General features: G+C 43.5%; 1 protein-coding gene across 2 annotated transcripts in view; it reads right to left on the bottom strand.

Moving 5' to 3' along the window:
• LOC137431516 (uncharacterized) overlaps positions 1 to 17,390 on the bottom strand; it is a 67,273-nt gene that overhangs the window by 45,450 nt on the left and 4,433 nt on the right. Inside the window, exon 2 of one of the 2 annotated variants that reach the window (XM_078782185.1) lies at positions 13,434 to 13,614. The exons of the other annotated variant lie outside the window; for it this stretch is intronic. The gene's annotated coding sequence lies outside the window, so the exon portion shown is untranslated. The remainder of the gene's footprint in view (positions 1 to 13,433; positions 13,615 to 17,390) is intronic. 2 annotated transcript variants of the gene reach the window in all.

Genomic DNA, 17,390 nt, shown 5'->3' with positions numbered 1-17,390 from the left:
CCCTGAATTTTCGTTCTCCACCCCTGATGTACCATAGCTCCACTGGCTAGGTCTAGGCGAGAAGTTAGGTTTGTGGAACCCCATCCTGTGTGTTAAGGCATAGTCATCTGCCATGGTTGCTGCCTCATACAACTTTGGTACTTTCCTTTCCTCCAGATTAACTTTAATGTCCTCGTGGACACACTGTTGGAATTCCTCCACCAGGATCAATTGTCGCAATAGTTCGAAGTCTTTCCCAACCCCTTTGGAATCACACCACCTATCAAACATGGTTTCTTTCATTCTGGCAAACTCCACATGGGTCTCACTCTCCCTCTTCCTGGCATTCCGGAATTTTTGCCGGTACGCTTCCGGGACCAATTCATAGGCTTTGAGTATGTTTTTCTTCACTATCTCATAATCTGCACATTGGTCAATCGGTAAAGCCGAATAAATATCTTGAGCTTTACCCACCAGAACACTTTGCACTTATATGGTCCAGGACTCCTTTTTTTTTTTCCTTTTTTTTTTGTATACATAATCGAGGCTCGTGAAAGAGCTAACATTTATCACACAAACAAATCAAACAGACAATTCAGGCCATTTTAGCAGTTGAGCCACTTTCTCAAAGTGTGAAAAAAAATTGGCTACCTCCTTTTCATTGAAGGGTGGAACCAGCCTCACATGTATGCCAACATCCCAGGTGTTCTGACTAATTGTCGAACCAGTCGGCATGGATGGTACCTCTCCCCGTTCTCTCATTAAATCTAACTCCTTGGCTTTAATTTCCTGCTGAAGCGCCATTTTGTGTGCCTTTAACTCCCTTTCAGCTTTTTCTCCTCTGCTTCGAGTTCCCTTGCAACTCTCCTTTCCTCTGCTTTCATCCTTTCTAACCTTTCCTGGAGTTCTCTTTCCTGTGCTGCTCTTCTTTCCTCGAGTTCTCTTGTAGCTCTCCTTTCCTCTGCTTTTCTTTCCTCGAGTTCTCTTTCCTGTGCTGCTCTTCTTTCCTGGCTCTGCAATTGCATCTCCAGTTTCCGAGGCTCCACATCTTCTTGTTCCTCTGGTAACCAATCCAAAGCTACATCTGTCCATGTTCCTAATCCCACCAGAGATTGTATCAGCACTGTCTGCATCTCTGCCTTCTTCATATTACTTCGGACCTCCAAGCTAAAATGTTTGGCCAATTTAAAGAGTTCCAATCTTAATAATGCTCTGAACTGTGCCTCACTTGGGGTCGCTGCAAACTTCCCTGCGTCAAACTCCATGGTGACTATTGTTAACACCTGTTAACCTTCACACAAGTAATCTCAAAAAAAAAAAGTTTTTTTTGGGGGGGGGGGGGGAATTTGGGAATGTTGGAAAAAAGTTCCAAATTTGGGAATTCTGGGAATGTTAGGGAATTCTTTCCCAGACTAAATTTAGGGAATTGTATATCCCGGACGCAGACCCAATTTCGAGCCCACGAGTCAATTGGACGAGCCCCCAATTTCTGTTACGTGTTCCTCCCCGATCTTCTGGTCTCGGTATACCACCGAACCCCGAGAGGGGTCACGGCAGAAAGAACAGTTATTCAGTTTCAAAATCAATCCCAAATGAAACCATGCATGAAACCATCAAATGAAAATCAAATCCATAAGGAAACCACACCAATGGTTGTCAACGAACAAATAATATATTAAAAGCACACAAGAAGAACCATACAACAATGGTGGCAATCAACCGTACAAACTCACGGCACCCCCAGGGACTGAAACAGAGCCCTTCTCAAAGTCTCTGGAACCCAATGGTGCTCCCGGCGAAGAGGCGAGGAGGCGGGTAAGGAGATGTAGGCAGGGCAAGGACCGTCACGTGGTCCCAGGCAACCCCAATTGGCGGTGGAAAGAGGAATCCCAAAGACGCGATCCAAACGTGCACATACACCGTGCAGTCGCGAACCGCACAGTATTCTTCCAAGGCCGCTGTCGCGCACACACATCCTCGGCAAACCACCGGAGGGCGGGACCAGCGGACGCGGCTACACAAGGTTCCGCGAACGACGCGCGAGGTCCCCGAAATGGCGGACGGCTCTTCCTCGAGCCGCAGCCTCTAGGCGAAGATTCTCTGGAATCTCACACCTGTACCTGGCTTCGCAGGCTTTTCCACAACTCCAGCGATAACACCGATCGCATGAGATTCCTTTCAAGGACTCAAAGTTCACTCGCCATGTACGCTCGACCACGCTAGGCACGGAGCTTTTACAAAACACGTCGTTTCACCTCTGCCTCACGCCCTCTTCCTCTTCGCTCGACCTCTTCCGGTGCACTGTCCGATTTCCGGTATCATTTTTATCATGAGCGCTTTTTAACCTTTTAACCACAATAACCCTTTTCCTTAAACCACAATAACCATAATACTTAGAACCAACAATAATAATAACAACAATAATTAGTGCCGAATCCGTAACACCGCTCCATATTCCGCATGGCACTGTTGCACACCGCACCTTTCCTATGCCATCTCCAGGCATTGCAAATCGTCATTGCTGGGCACCAAAGGGGGCTCGGCAGTGACGCACGCTGAAAGGGAGTACTCAGTTTTCACTCTGTTCGTTTGTTTTCTTGCTTTCCTGTTTGTTTTCTTGTTTGTTTGTCTGGGCGATATCTCAGCCATCCTTTGAGCTAGGAAGCTGAAATTTCGGCACAATAGTGAGCAAGTCCTTTGTCAAAAACGCTATTTTTTGTTTTTTGATTAATCAATTAATTGAGGAGTTATTTAATTATTAGCGATTAATTAAGTACTTATTTAATTAATCAATTTCCTTTCTCTTCTGACCATCAACTCAGGCACCTTTTGAGTTAGGAAGCTGATATTTGGACATGCCAATGACCAGGTGATTTGGCTCCAAAGGCTATTTTTGATTTATTAATTAATCAATTAATCGATTAATTATTTAATTATTCGATTAATGACTAAAAAAAAGTATTTTTTTTAGTTACAGATTCTGATGAAATGGTGGTGGTTTATGTGTTCTCTGACCGAATTGATTAATAATTTAATTTTTTTATGATTATTATTTATTTTCATTATTAATCATTTATTTATTTTCTTTCTCATTTGGCCAATACCTCAGGCACCTTTTCAGCTCGGAAGCTAATATTTGGACATGAGTGACCAAGTGATGCGGCTATCAAGGATATTTTTGATTTATTGATGAATCAATTAATCAATTAATTGATTAATTATTTAATTATTCAATTAATTACTAAAAAAAAAAAAAAAAAATCAGTTACAGATTCTGATGAAATGGTGGTGGTTTATGTGTTCTATGACCGAAATAATTAATAATTTTATTTTTTCATGATTATTATTTATTTTCATTATTAATCATTTATTTATTTTCTTTCTCATTTGGCCAATATCTCAGGCACCTTTTGAGCTGGGAAGCTAATATTTGGACATGACAGTGACCAAGTGATGTGGCCATCAAGGATATTTTTGATTTATTGATTAATCATTTAATCAATTAATTATTTATTGATTAATCAATTAATTATTTAATTTTTTATTGATGACTTATTTAATTAAATTTCTAAAAGATCCATCTTTCAAATGAAGCACAACAAGTGGTCTAGTTATGCTATTAGCCAATTGATTAAGAAAATATTTTGTGATAATCTTTTATTGATTTTAATTATACAATTAATCAATGAATTAGTGTACACCTCTCCCTCCCAATGCAGCCTCAATGAGCTGCACTGTGGTATTGCCGGGCGCCGGAGGCGCCCCGGCAATGCCGCGCTGTAGGATATTTAATTATTTGGCATGGGGACGGTGTACTTTGAATGTATCTGTGTTTGAACATTTACTTTCTCTTCTGGCCATTATCTCAGGCACCTTTTGAGTTAGGAAGCTGATATTTGGACATGCCAATGACTAAGTGATTTGGCTGCAAAGGCTATTTTCTATTTATTGATTAATCAATTAATCAATTAATCGATTAATTATTTAATTATTCGATTAATGACTAAATAAATTTTGTTTTAAGTTACAGATTCTGATGGTATTTGTTTGTGGTGGTGGTTTATGTGTTATATTAGCGAATTGATTAATTATTTCATTTTTTTATGATTATTATTTATTTATTTTCATTATTAATTATTTATTTATTTTCTTTCTCATCTGGGCAATATCACAGACACCTTTTGAGCTAGGAAGCTAATATTTGGACATGACAGTGACCAAGTGATGTGGCTACAAAGGATATTTTTGATTTATTGATTAATCACTGAATCGATTCATAATTATGTGTTGATTAATCAATTAATTTTTTTTATTTTAAATTAATGCGTTATTTAATTAATTTTCTAAAAGATACATTTTCGGATGAAGCACTTGTGGTTTAGTTATGCTATTAGCCAATTGATTAAGAAAATATTTTATGATAATCTTTTCTTGATTTTAATTATGCAATTAGTCAATCAATTATTGCGCACATCTCCCTCCAAATACAGTCTGTATGAGCTGCCCGGCGGTATTGCCGGGCGCCAGAGGTGCCCCCGGTAATGCCGCGCTGGAGGATATTTAATTATTTTGACATGGAGGCGGTGTACTTTGAATGTATCTGTACTTGTTTCTCATTCTCGTTAGTCTTGTAGTCTTCAAACAGGTCACAGTCTCCGATAATTCCTTTGTTTTTTTTGTCGAATTTTTCACGATTGAATGCACAGTCGATGCTGCGATCGAGTATGCGCAGCTGACTTGGGTTGTACCTACCCCACACTCATATTATCGATTATATTCCATTTTTTACTCTGATGTAACAGCCTTTCGGTGTTTCTTGAGACCAGGTGTGATTGGCGAAGGTCTCTTGGCACTCATTACGGAGGGTTTGGGCTGTTTCAAGAAGAGCGTAAACCTCTCTACTACTTAGCGTCTTCCACCCTGTGAAGGCGTTGCGATAGAGCGAAACACGTTGGTTGGCGATAATCGAATATTTGGTGAAAAAAACTAAATTGCTATGAATTGAAACTGCTATAAGTGAAGACTCACTGTACAGGCAAATTTTAAACATTTTAAAATGAATCTTTGTATATGCAATCAACATTGGGGGATCCATGAAATATGTACAAATTTTTTTGGGGATTTGACCACTGAGTTCATGCCCCAGGGGGTGAGGACTTGGTCACAGGAGTCCAAAAAATCAATTCAAAATTTGATATATTGTGTCAGTCCTGATGGAACTTTTTTGCCATCTTTCAACTTTGCTTCAGATGGGAAGCACAGGGGTTTGCGATGGTGCGCCATCGACTTTGCTCTAATTCTGGTTACAAAGAGGAGTTTATCTCCATAAAATCAGCACTTGCTATTGAACTAGTTTGGACGACCTTGCCTCTTCCAGATGATATCTTCCTCCTGGCCCACAGTCTCTTCCACGGTTCTCACTGCATCTGGGATAAGCTCACCAGATTCCTTGACTTTTGGTCTGTGCAGGTCTTCACTCCAACATATCTTACTTGAATCTATTTATCAGCCATGCATTGCTTATGGAAAGGGACAGACACCAATTATGTGGACAATAATTGGCATGGAAAAAAAAATTCTCCAAAAAGCATTTAGTCTGTGAATGGACAACATTATTTTTGCCCATTATTGTGGGATTTAGAACTATGACAATTTCCTTTAGTTCCAAGAGGTTTTACGAGTACCTAAACCTTTTCTACACCATCTAAAACTCATCTATTTTCTTTTTTCTGCTTTTGATGAGAAATCAGAAAGAAGTGGCTACAACCTTAACATCTGCCGGTTCATATTCCTTGATCCCGTGTGTGGATCTATTTGGGTAAGTAGCGGTATCAAAAATACTAAAAGCAGTCAGCAATTTAAAGCTATTCTGAAAACTTTTTTTTATGCCTCTGCTGACGAAGTCACCTGAGGCATTATATTCAGGATGTCCATGCGTCAGCAATAGGGTTTTGTTAACGTGATAATTTAAGAATGGCTGAAGGGATCCAGGTCAAAATTGGAACAGGTATGTATAATCATGTAAAGTAAACTGGTTAGATTATGGGACCAAGAGGTCAAAGAGCAGAGGTCCCGTGTGGTAAAAAAAATACTGTTACCATGCTAACTTGTGAACCAGCGATGGGATTTTAACCAAACATGATAAAAGTATATATTATGATGCAAAGATGAACCGATAAGATTTCGGCATCAAGAGGTCAAAGGTCATGTCAGGTAAAAATGTGATACTCGAGAACAGCTGAAGGGATATAAATCAAACTTGGTACAAGTATGTATAATGATGTAATAATGTGGGCAGATGCTTTTTGGTTGAAGCTGCAACGTCAAATTATGTCAAATTTGCATTATTGTCGATGGGAGTCTGCGTACAAGCTTTTAATACCAGAATGGTGACTACAGCAGAATGCTGAGTCACGTGATCCACCCGCCAGACTCTCGTGTGACACACGGCATAACTTCCCCTTTACAGTCAGCCAAAATTAGGCTGTACAAATGCTGACTACATCAAAAAAAACTTTGCTAAAAATCATATGACTGAATTAAAAAGGGTCGAATTTTTTATACACACCAATAACCAATGATCAGCGAATATCTTCCAATAAATGTTCACATACAGTTCTGACAAAGATTTAGTCAGAATGTTTCACTTCTTCTTTTGTATGGCTGAGCAGAAGCGATATTTTTAGATTAGACCCTTAGTTCATGCCCTTTGGGGTGGGGATTTGAGGTCACAGGGATCAAAATGGAGCAAAAAAAATTAACTCAAAATATGACATGGGTCAATCCTGGTGGAACTCTATGCCATCTTTCAACGTTACTTTAGGTGGGAAGTATGGGGCTTTGTGATGGAGTGCCATCGACTTCGCTCAACTTCCATCTTCCACCACCACTGACCCCAGGTATTTGAAGCTACTAATTTTCTCTCGATCTTCACCCATAACGTTTGCACTTTCAGCACGCAAAGTATTGACATGGGCATTGAGGAAGTTAGGAGTGGAGGAATGGTTGATCAGAGTAGTGATGGCAATGTACAAAAGAGCACGCACAGCTGTAAGGACGAAGGACGGGAACAGTGGTGAGTTTGAGGTGAAGGTGGGAGTGCATCAGGGGTCGGTACTAAGTCCACTACTATTTGTAGCTGTGATGGAGGTGCTGGCTCAGAACGTAAAGGAGGGTTTACCGTGGGAGTTGTTGTACGCAGATGATCTGGTGTTGATTGCAGAAAGTATGGATGGACTGAAGGAAAAGATGAATAAGTGGAAGGAATGTATGGAGACAAAAGGTCTGAAGGTGAATATCGGAAAGACGAGGGTGATGGCAAGTGGTAAAGCATGTGGTGAGGTGGAAAGAACTGGGAAGTGGCCCTGTGCTGTGTGTAGGAAGGGTGTCGGAGTGAACTCCATTCAATGCACAATGTGCGCTGAGTGGGTTCATCAAAAATGTAGTGGTCTGAGAGGGTCATTAACCAGTGTGGCAGCTACATTCAAATGTAAGGTGTGCACAGAGGGAGCTGCAGATGGAGGAAATGTTGAGTTGGATCTTGGAGACGGCGTGAAGCTGGAAGGTGTGAAAACATTTTGCTACCTCGGAGACATGCTGAATGGAGAAGATGGATCAGACTCGGCAACAGTTGCTAGAGTGAGATGTGCATGGAAGAAGTTTCGGGAACTGAGTGGCATGCTGATGAGGAGGGGAGTGTCGTTGAAGCTGAAGGGAAAGGTGTATGCTGCATGTGTGAGAAGTGTTATGATTTATGGGAGCGAGACATGAGCAATGAACGTAGAGCAGCAACGAAGGTTGGAAAGGGTGGAAATGCGAATGGTTCGATGGATGTGCGGAGTGGAGTATCGTTGAGAGAGGAAGACAAATGATGAATTGCGAAAGATGATGGGAATAGAGCCTGTGATTGATGTTGTGAAGAGGAACAGGTTGAGATGGTTTGGTCATGTGTTGAGGAAGGATGAAAGTGACTGGTTGAGAAGAGTGATGGAAATGAATGTAGAAGGAATTAGAGGATGGGGAAGACCGAGAAAGACTTGGCTAAAGATGGTGGAAGAAGAAATGCGGGCAAGGGGGTTAACAAGGAGAGATGCAGAAAATAGGGCAAAATGGAGAGATTGTCATGGGGACCACAAGGCTAACCCCCACTCTTGCAGGGAAAATGGCCTTTAAAATGCATGTTGTTGTTGTTGTTGTTGTTTTAGCCTGATCCTCTTCCCTAGACTCAACCTGAAAATCCATATATTGAGATTTGGTCTACTGAACTTCATACCGCTATCTTCCAGCGCTTTTCTCTATTTCTCCAGATACTCAGTTATATTCTTATCAGCCCCACCACACAGCTCAATATCAAGTGATAAACGCCAGTGGGTAAACACCAGTGACCAAGGCATTTCCTGTCTCACATGCTCAGTTAAAACATCCATGACAATAAGGAAGAGGGCTGACAGGATGGCTTAGACCTAAAGGTATGCATACCTGCCTCCAAGCTGTCTTGCTAGCCTGGGTTCAAATCTTGACTCTGCTTTCAACTGTCATACCAGTGTTTCACAGACAGGTCGATTCATCAATAAGTGTGTGCCATCACTCGGGTGGATGTTAAAGGGACGTCCCGTCTTCGTTGAAGAAGAGTGTCCTTTGCGAAAGAGTAGGGGAGCTATCACCAGCACCATAGCCAAATTACTAATTTCTGCCCTAACCAGCTGAGGGCATTGCATCAGCGACACAGCGATACTTGGAGAAATGAATCTTTAACTTCAAAACTCTCACTCTCTCCCACACTGCTTCTTACTAGCGTCCAGCACTCCTTATACATGTCCGGTAATAGTTGTACATCCTTCTCTGGGACTCCACAGATTCTCGCACATCTCCAGATTTCCTCCCAAGGCACCTGGTCAAAAGCCTTCTCTCTGCGCTATCAATGAATACAAACTTTATATTGCTTCGGCCTTCGGCATCCATGGCTCTTCTTCGAGGCATAATTCCGAATTGACCTTCATGAATTTCCACTATTTTCCCAATCTCTGATCCATGCCTCTCTCCCTCATCTTAAAAGGTATGCGGAAGGAGTTTAATTCCTCGAAGGTTTTTGCATTCTCGGATGTCTCCCTTTCCTTTAAATATTGGTAACAGAGAATTGGTGTATTTTAGAATAAATTGTACAAATTCCAAGAGTTTGATTTTTACCCTCGCCAAAGGAGAGGGAATTGTATTCGAGTCCGCTTGTTTTGTTTGTTTGTCCGCACAGAATAAATATGATCATCTCTGCAACCGTTGGTCCGATTGACAGGAAATTTTCACCATAGGTGCAACTCCACCTGTATAATTTTTTAATAATTATGACGTCATAGGTCCCGTGGTTCGGCTGCCATCTTGGAAAAACTGAAAAACTTTGCACCTCTGTCTCCGAAAGCACTGAATAGAAAAAAATAGAGACATGGCTCATTGTAAAGAACTCTCCATGGGGAATAAAATATGTTAATGATGATGTTGTAGCGGTTCCCGCTGAATGTACACAATCGCCTTGCACCTGCCAGGACGCGGCCAGGGCGCGATCGCCATGCCGGGCTCGTCCGGACGGGCCCAGACGCGCCTCTCCTGGGCATGCCCGGACTCGCTGTTCCCGGGCACGCCCGAACCTCCCGGGCACGCCCGGTCTCGTCTTTCCCGGGCATGCCCACTCTCGCCTTTCCAGGGCTCGCCCAGAGCGCCCAGGCACGCCCAGCCTCGACTTGCCAGGCCGCGTCCAGGACGCCCGGGCATGTCCAGACTCGCCTTTCCAGGGCTCGCCCGGTCTCGTCTTTCCCGGGCATGCCCGCTCTCGCCTTTCCAGGGCTCGCCCAGAGCGCCCAGGCACGCCCAGCCTCGACTTGCCAGGCCGCGTCCAGGATGCCCGGGCATGTCCAGACTCGCCTTTCCAGGGCTCGCCCAGAGCGCCCAGGCACGCCCAGCCTCGACTTGCCAGGCCGCGTCCAGGATGCCCGGGCATGCCCGCTCTCGCCTTTCCAGGGCTCGCCCAGAGCGCCCAGGCACGCCCAGCCTCGACTTGCCAGGCCGCGTCCAGGACGCCCGGGCATGTCCAGACTCGCTGTTCCCGGGCACGCCCGGTCTCGTCTTTCCCGGGCATGCCCGCTCTCGCCTTTCCAGGGCTCGCCCAGAGCGCCCAGGCACGCCCAGCCTCGACTTGCCAGGCCGCGTCCAGGATGCCCGGGCATGTCCAGACTCGCCTTTCCAGGACTGGCCCTTGATACCCGGGCATGCCCGGTCTCGGTTTTCCCGGGCAAACGCCCGGGCATAAATGTGTATATATATTGCTGCCCGATAAACGGGCTTGGTCAGAATACCTGAGCTGTTTTGTTTCAATAAAGCAACTCGGACGAATTCCGTCTTTGGTCGCGTCAATTCTTTCGACTCGCGTTGGAGCGCAGCTCCTTCAATGTCATAGGTACCTCCATTATGACGTCATAATTCGACAAGTACAAAACTTCATCCGATCAAGATTAAATTTCTTGAGCATCATGGAGGTATTAATTGGCAGAGGGGAAAAAAAATAATGATGTCATCAGTGACGTGGTTTGGCGGCCATCTTGGAAAAAACGAAAAAAAATTGCACCTCTATAATCTCCGAAAGCGCTGCATAGAAAGAATAGACATGGCTCATTGTAAAGAACTCTCAATGTGGAATAACATCTTAATGATGGTCATAAGTGCCTCCATTATGACGTCATAATTCGACAAGTACAAAACTTCATCTGATCAAGATGAAATTTCTTGAGCATAATCTAGGAATAAATTAGTTTAGAAAAAAAATAATGATGACGTCATCGGTCACGTGGTGCCGCCGCCATATTTGTTTTAGCACAAAAGCCTTAAAAAACACTGAAAAAATCCTGGCGGGGTTCTGCAATCTCCGATTGCTCTTTCTTGTTTCTTTTAACAATAACATCTGGTTTTCCGATTATTAGCACCCGTTGGACCAAGTCTGAAACGGGGTCTAATGGATTGGGTCTCGATCAACCGTCCACAACTATATCTTGGAGATGTATGGACCGATTTTGTTCAAACTTGGCACACATTTAATGAACGATGGCTTACATAAGCAAGTCATTTTGCTTCAATATCTGATCCAAGATGGCCGACTGTTGGCCATTTTGTTACTTAAATGTGCCCCCAACAATTTATCGGACAAGCATGGTCAGATTGTGTTCTAATTTCGCACAAGCACAGTACATGGCGGCATACACATGCACCTCATTTTATTTTGCAATCTGATCAAAGATGGCCGACCGGTAGATTGGCGGCCATTTTAGTTGTAACTTGTTCAAACTTGGCACAAAGACAATACATGAGAGTATACATATGCAGAAGATATATTGTTTTGTAATCCAACCAAAGATGGCCGACTGGCGGCCTTTAACTCTATACAGCAAAATTACTAAAACCACGGCGGCTATGACATTTTATGTCTTTTTCTCATTGTCCTGTTTCGCATTGTAATAATGTATTATCTCGTAATAGCAAGTTGTCTGTGCCCGCACAGGATTCCATATGGGTAGGGATGGAGGCTTTTATTCTGTTCTATGGTACATAATACTCTCATTTCAAATATCTCTAATATCAGTCAAATAAACGGTGATTAGATCCATGTCTTTTTGATAAATAACTCCATTGCTCTATCTGTCATATCACATTCATAAGCACGTCAATGCAACCCATGCATTTTAATATTTTCAAATAAAATTTTCATGAAAGACATATTTTACAATTTTCTATTTATATGTTGCGTAATTTCAAGTTAGTGAACAGGATATCACAAAAAGTTGTGGATTGATTCAGACAAAACCTGGTGGACATGTTGGGTATGTGACAAGGACAAATTGATTTGATTTTGGTGAAGATCCCAATACGAATCCAGATACAGGAATTTCTATATTTTTAAATAATTCTTCACTATTGAGCTATAGGGCCAAAAAAGATGTACTGTATGATATTTCAAAAAGTTGTGGACGAGTTGGTTAGGTGAGAAGAACAAGCTGAATAGATTTTGTTACATGTCCGGAACCAGATCAGGCCTATCAGTGGGATACAAAACGTAAACTGTTCAGTAGGGTGGAGGTGTGCGCTCTACCGAGTGCTGTTCTATTTTCTTAATATTCCTAGGACAGAATTTCAGGAAATAGTACATTGTCAGTGAAAATCCCTTTTCTGGCTTCAGTCAAGATGTGTAAACCAGAATCAACAAGCAACACCAGCTCCACCAAATTGGTGTGAGGTGTGCAGGTGCCTGTACTGAATTTTTTTTTTTTTTTTTTTTTTTGTTGTATACAAGATCGAGGCTCGTGAAAGAGCGAACATTAATCACACAGAAAGACAAACAGACACATAAAACAAATAACATCGGGAGCGGTAGACAAGATGGGGAGAGAGGGGGAAGGACACAAACATAACATTTGAGAGCAGGGACCAAGAGACATGGAGACATCGAGAGATCTGTGGGAGGGAGAGGGCTTTGGGGGGGAGGCATGTGAAGGGGGGGGGGGGGGTGGGAGAGGTATAAACATATGGACACTGCCAGGACTTCCAGGAAAGAAGTTGGAATTTCAAACAAGGTGGATCTGGGGTGAATTAGTGGGGGTAGAAAAGATCAAGGTTTTGGATGGGGGAAGATAAGAGTGAAGATAAGAATGAATGAATGATCGTTTTTTAAGGCCATTTTTCCCCGATAGAGCGGGGGTTAGCCTTGCGGGCCCCATCACAATCATGTTTCCCTGTTTGAGGCAATGTTTTTATGGCCGGATGCCCTTCCTGATGCCAACCCTTAGTCGCCTCTTACGATGCACAGGGATACGGTGTACCTATTCTAAATCGGGGTACACACCAGGGCCCGTACTGTCCTCATCAATCTTTGTCCTCATCTCATCTTACTTTCCAATCACATATCTCTTCCTCCCACATAGGATGCATGATGCCGGCCTACTGTGAGTGGCAAGTCGTTGTGTCGGGGATAATTTGGGAATGTATACATGCTGTGATTACATGTTGTACATATATGCCACTCGATGGTTTTATTTTTTTGTAAACACTTGCATTTTGATGACTACGACTAAAAGCCATTTCCTCAAGAAACTGTGTCCTGACTTATTCTGTCTGTTCTGATTGTGGCATGAGGCTGCTGATGTGTTTGGCCAGCACTAATTGGTTATCCAAGTTAGATCTCAGACACGGTTATGAAATGTTGGTTCTGCTCAGCCGAATGACTAAGATGACCAAACAGGTTGCCCATGAGTCTTCTATCCAGCAAACAACAACAACAACATGCATTTTAAGGCCATTTTCCCTGCTAGAGCAGGGGTTAGCCTTGCGGGCCCCATGACAATCTTCTCCATTCTGCCCTATTTTCTGCAAAAGCCCGAGTGCGAGCGGGTACCATGCCACGTTTTTGTAATATTCCTCGCCTTGCTGGAAAGAAGACTCATGGACAACTTGTTCGGCTTCACATACACGGAGCAACCTTTATTCCTCGGTTCGCGTCCCTCGACAAGATGGAGCTCGCCTCGCCCTGACACCCGCACTCTGATAACACGATTCTGGGCATGGGATCCCACAGGAAGGTCTGTGGCGACTGGCAATTGTGGTCTATGAAAGACATGACGTCCTGTCAGTTACCCAGAGGTGACGTCCGTCACAGTACGAATATACAAAACAGAAACAAAGCCTCCAATCAGAGCCAAAAGAGGTATAAATAAATATGTACTGAACTATGGTAGGAAAGCAAACTTTGAAGAGACCATGTGAAAGCCCGATTAAATCAGTGTACACCTCATGCAACCCAATTGTCCCCTTTAAAAAAACTATCCATTGCTACAACAGAGAGAGAAACAAAAACCAGCAAAGCAATGTCATGATACATGTGCAACATGAGCAAAACGTGTTTGGTAATTCACGACAGTACTGTCAGTCTATCGCTTATTATGCTTTCTTATTAAAACGAGACCATCCAATAGCATCTTTAAAAATAAAAATTAAAAAAAACCACCTTTAGAGGCCATTTTTCCCCGCAAGCGGGGGTTGGCCTTTTTCAGGAACCGTGGTTGTTGTTGTTTTTCGGTCCCCTTTTTGAAGCAATGTTTTACGGCCGGATGCCCTTCCTGACGCCAACCCTTTTTGCCGCCTTTAACGACAAACAGGGAATTACCAGTGAACTGGTACTCAATTAGCCGACCTCGGAAGGATGACAGGCTGAGTCAACCCCCCTGGCGTTAATTCAGCGATCGACCGGGATTCGAACCCAGGATCCTAGGATCCTAAGCCGGCACCCTAGCCGCTAGCCCAACACCAGGGATTTGTTCTCTCCACGGGTTCTCTCCACATTCTCTCCACGGGTTCCTTACCAGCAAGAGAGACAGCATCTTTAATCTATTTAATATTCTCCAGAACATTTGAACAAAACGCCTGAGATTTTGGAAATTATGATTAAAAAAAAAATGCAAAGGCAAAAACAAAAAAAGCAGAAATTGCGTTCAAAATGCAATGCCAATATCTCCCCAGGAAATGCAAGAAACAAAACATGCTGTAAACGCAGAATTATGTAAAAATGAGGGCTGAAACTTCCATTTTCCATTAGACTCTCAATCACACTCGGTAAACACCAAAAAAAAAAAAAAACTTTAATAAAGGACATATGAGCAGATGGTGAACACGATGATCTTTACTGCATTAGCAATCTCACATGAAGATGTCGTGGCAAGCTTTGCAAATGTTTGAACAACAATCCTTTTCATCGAGAGACGATAAGGGCACACACGTGCGTGCATGCCACGCACATACATACGCACACGCACACACCAATTGAGAAAAACACAGTAACGCTCACATACGATGTGATGATCTGATGATGCCATCGCGTGTAAACATAAAACCCATAAGCATTGCGACTTGATATAGTACAGAGAGTCCCCAGTTTATGAACACTTGGTTCCTGAACATGCATTCACACAAACAGGATACTTTATGATCACGTTTCCGTCTTTCAAACGTTCAATCCATTAAAACGAACAGGGCTTTTTTGAACAAACCACGCAGTAAGCGCTAAATGCAGGAAACTGGACCGCGAGAGTTAATTACCCATTCACACTAGATTGCACACCTCATTCACGTGGGCTTTGCTCCGTCACTCTTCTGCCATTTCACATATCATTCTCTACATTGGGTTCTTTACCAGCACGAGGGGCATTATTCTCTACACAAGTTCCTTACCAGTGAGACAGCTTTCTCTACACAGGTTCCTTACCAGTGAGACAGCTTTCTCTACACAAGTTCCTTACCAGCAAGAGAGACAGCTTTCTCTACACAAGTTCCTTACCAGCAAGAGAGACAGCTTTCTCTACACAAGTTCCTTACCAGCAAGAGAGACAGCTTTCTCGACACAAGTTCCTTACTGGCACGAGACAGCTTTCTCTACACAAGTTCCTTACCAGCAAGAGAGACAGCTTTCTCTACACAAATTCCTTACCAGCAAGAGAGACAGCTTTCTCTCCACGGGTTCCTTACCAGCACGAAAGACAGCAATCTCTCCACATGTTCCTTACCGGCACGAGAGACAACATTCTCTCCACGGGTTCCTTACCAGCAAGAGAGACAGCTTTCTCTACACAAATTCCTTACCAGCAAGAGAGACAGCATTCTCTCCACGGGTTCCTTACCAGCACGAAAGACAGCAATCTCTCCACATGTTCCTTACCGGCACGAGAGACAACATTCTCTCCACGGGTTCCTTACCCAACACGAAAGACAGCATTCTCTCAACGGGTTCCTTACCGGCATGAGAGACAGCATTCTCTCCACGGGTTCCTTACCCAACACGAAAGACAACATTCTCTCCACGGGTTCCTTACCCAACACGAAAAACAGCATTCTCTCCACGGGTTCCTTACCCAACACGAAAAACAGCATTCTCTACACAGGTTCCTTACCAGTGACAGCTTTCTCTACACAGGTTCCTTACCAGCAAGAGACAGCTTTCTCTACACAGGTTCCTTACCAGTGACAGCTTTCTCTACACAAGTTCCTTACCAGCAAGAGACAGCTTTCTCTACACAAGTTCCTTACCAGTGAGAGAGACAGCTTTCTCTACACAGGTTCCTTACCAGTGAGACAGCTTTCTCTACACAAGTTCCTTACCAGCAAGAGACAGCTTTCTCTACACAAGTTCCTTACCAGCAAGAGAGACAGCTTTCTCTACAGAAGTTCCTTACCAGCAAGAGAGACAGCTTTCTCTACACAGGTTCCTTACCAGTGAGACAGCTTTCTCTACACAAGTTCCTTACCAGCAAGAGACAGCTTTCTCTACACAAGTTCCTTACCAGTGAGAGAGACAGCTTTCTCTACACAGGTTCCTTACCAGTGAGACAGCTTTCTCTACACAAGTTCCTTACCAGCAAGAGACAGCTTTCTCTACACAGGTTCCTTACCAGTGACAGCTTTCTCTACACAAGTTCCTTACCAGCAAGAGACAGCTTTCTCTACACAAGTTCCTTACCAGCAAGAGAGACAGCTTTCTCTACAGAAGTTCCTTACCAGCAAGAGAGACAGCTTTCTCTACACAAGTTCCTTACCAGCAAGAGACAGCTTTCTCTACACAGGTTCCTTACCAGTGAGACAGCTTTCGCTACACAAGTTCCTTACCAGTAAGAGACAGCTTTCTCTACACAAGTTGCTTACCAGCAAGAGAGACAGCTTTCTCTACACAAGTTCCTTACCAGCAAGAGAGACAGCTTTCTCTACACAAGTTCCTTACCAGCAAGAGAGACAGCTTTCTCGACACAAGTTCCTTACTGGCACGAGACAGCTTTCGCTACACAAGTTCCTTACCAGCAAGAGACACAGCTTTCTCTACACAAGTTCCTTACCAGCAAGAGAGACAGCTTTCTCTACACAAATTCCTTACCAGCAAGAGAGACAGCTTTCTCTCCACGGGTTCCTTACCAGCACGAAAGACAGCAATCTCTCCACATGTTCCTTACCGGCACGAGAGACAACATTCTCTCCACGGGTTCCTTACCAGCAAGAGAGACAGCTTTCTCTACACAAATTCCTTACCAGCAAGAGAGACAACATTCTCTCCACATGTTCCTTACCAGCAAGAGAGACAGCTTTCTCTACACAAGTTCCTTACCAGCAAGAGAGACAGCTTTCTCTACACAAATTCCTTACCAGCAAGAGAGACAGCATTCTCTCCACATGTTCCTTACCGGCACGAGAGACAACATTCTCTCCACGGGTTCCTTACCCAACACGAAAGACAGCATTCTCTCAACGGGTTCCTTACCGGCATGAGAGACAGCATTCTCTCCACGGGTTCCTTACCGGCACAAAAGACAGCATTCTCTCCACGAGTTCCTTACCGGCACGAC

This window comes from Myxine glutinosa, chromosome 7 (genome assembly GCF_964187855.1).
Source record: "Myxine glutinosa chromosome 7, kmMyxGlut1.1, whole genome shotgun sequence".
NCBI lineage: Eukaryota > Metazoa > Chordata > Myxini > Myxiniformes > Myxinidae > Myxine > Myxine glutinosa.
This window is presented reverse-complemented; position numbering and strand designations above follow the sequence as displayed.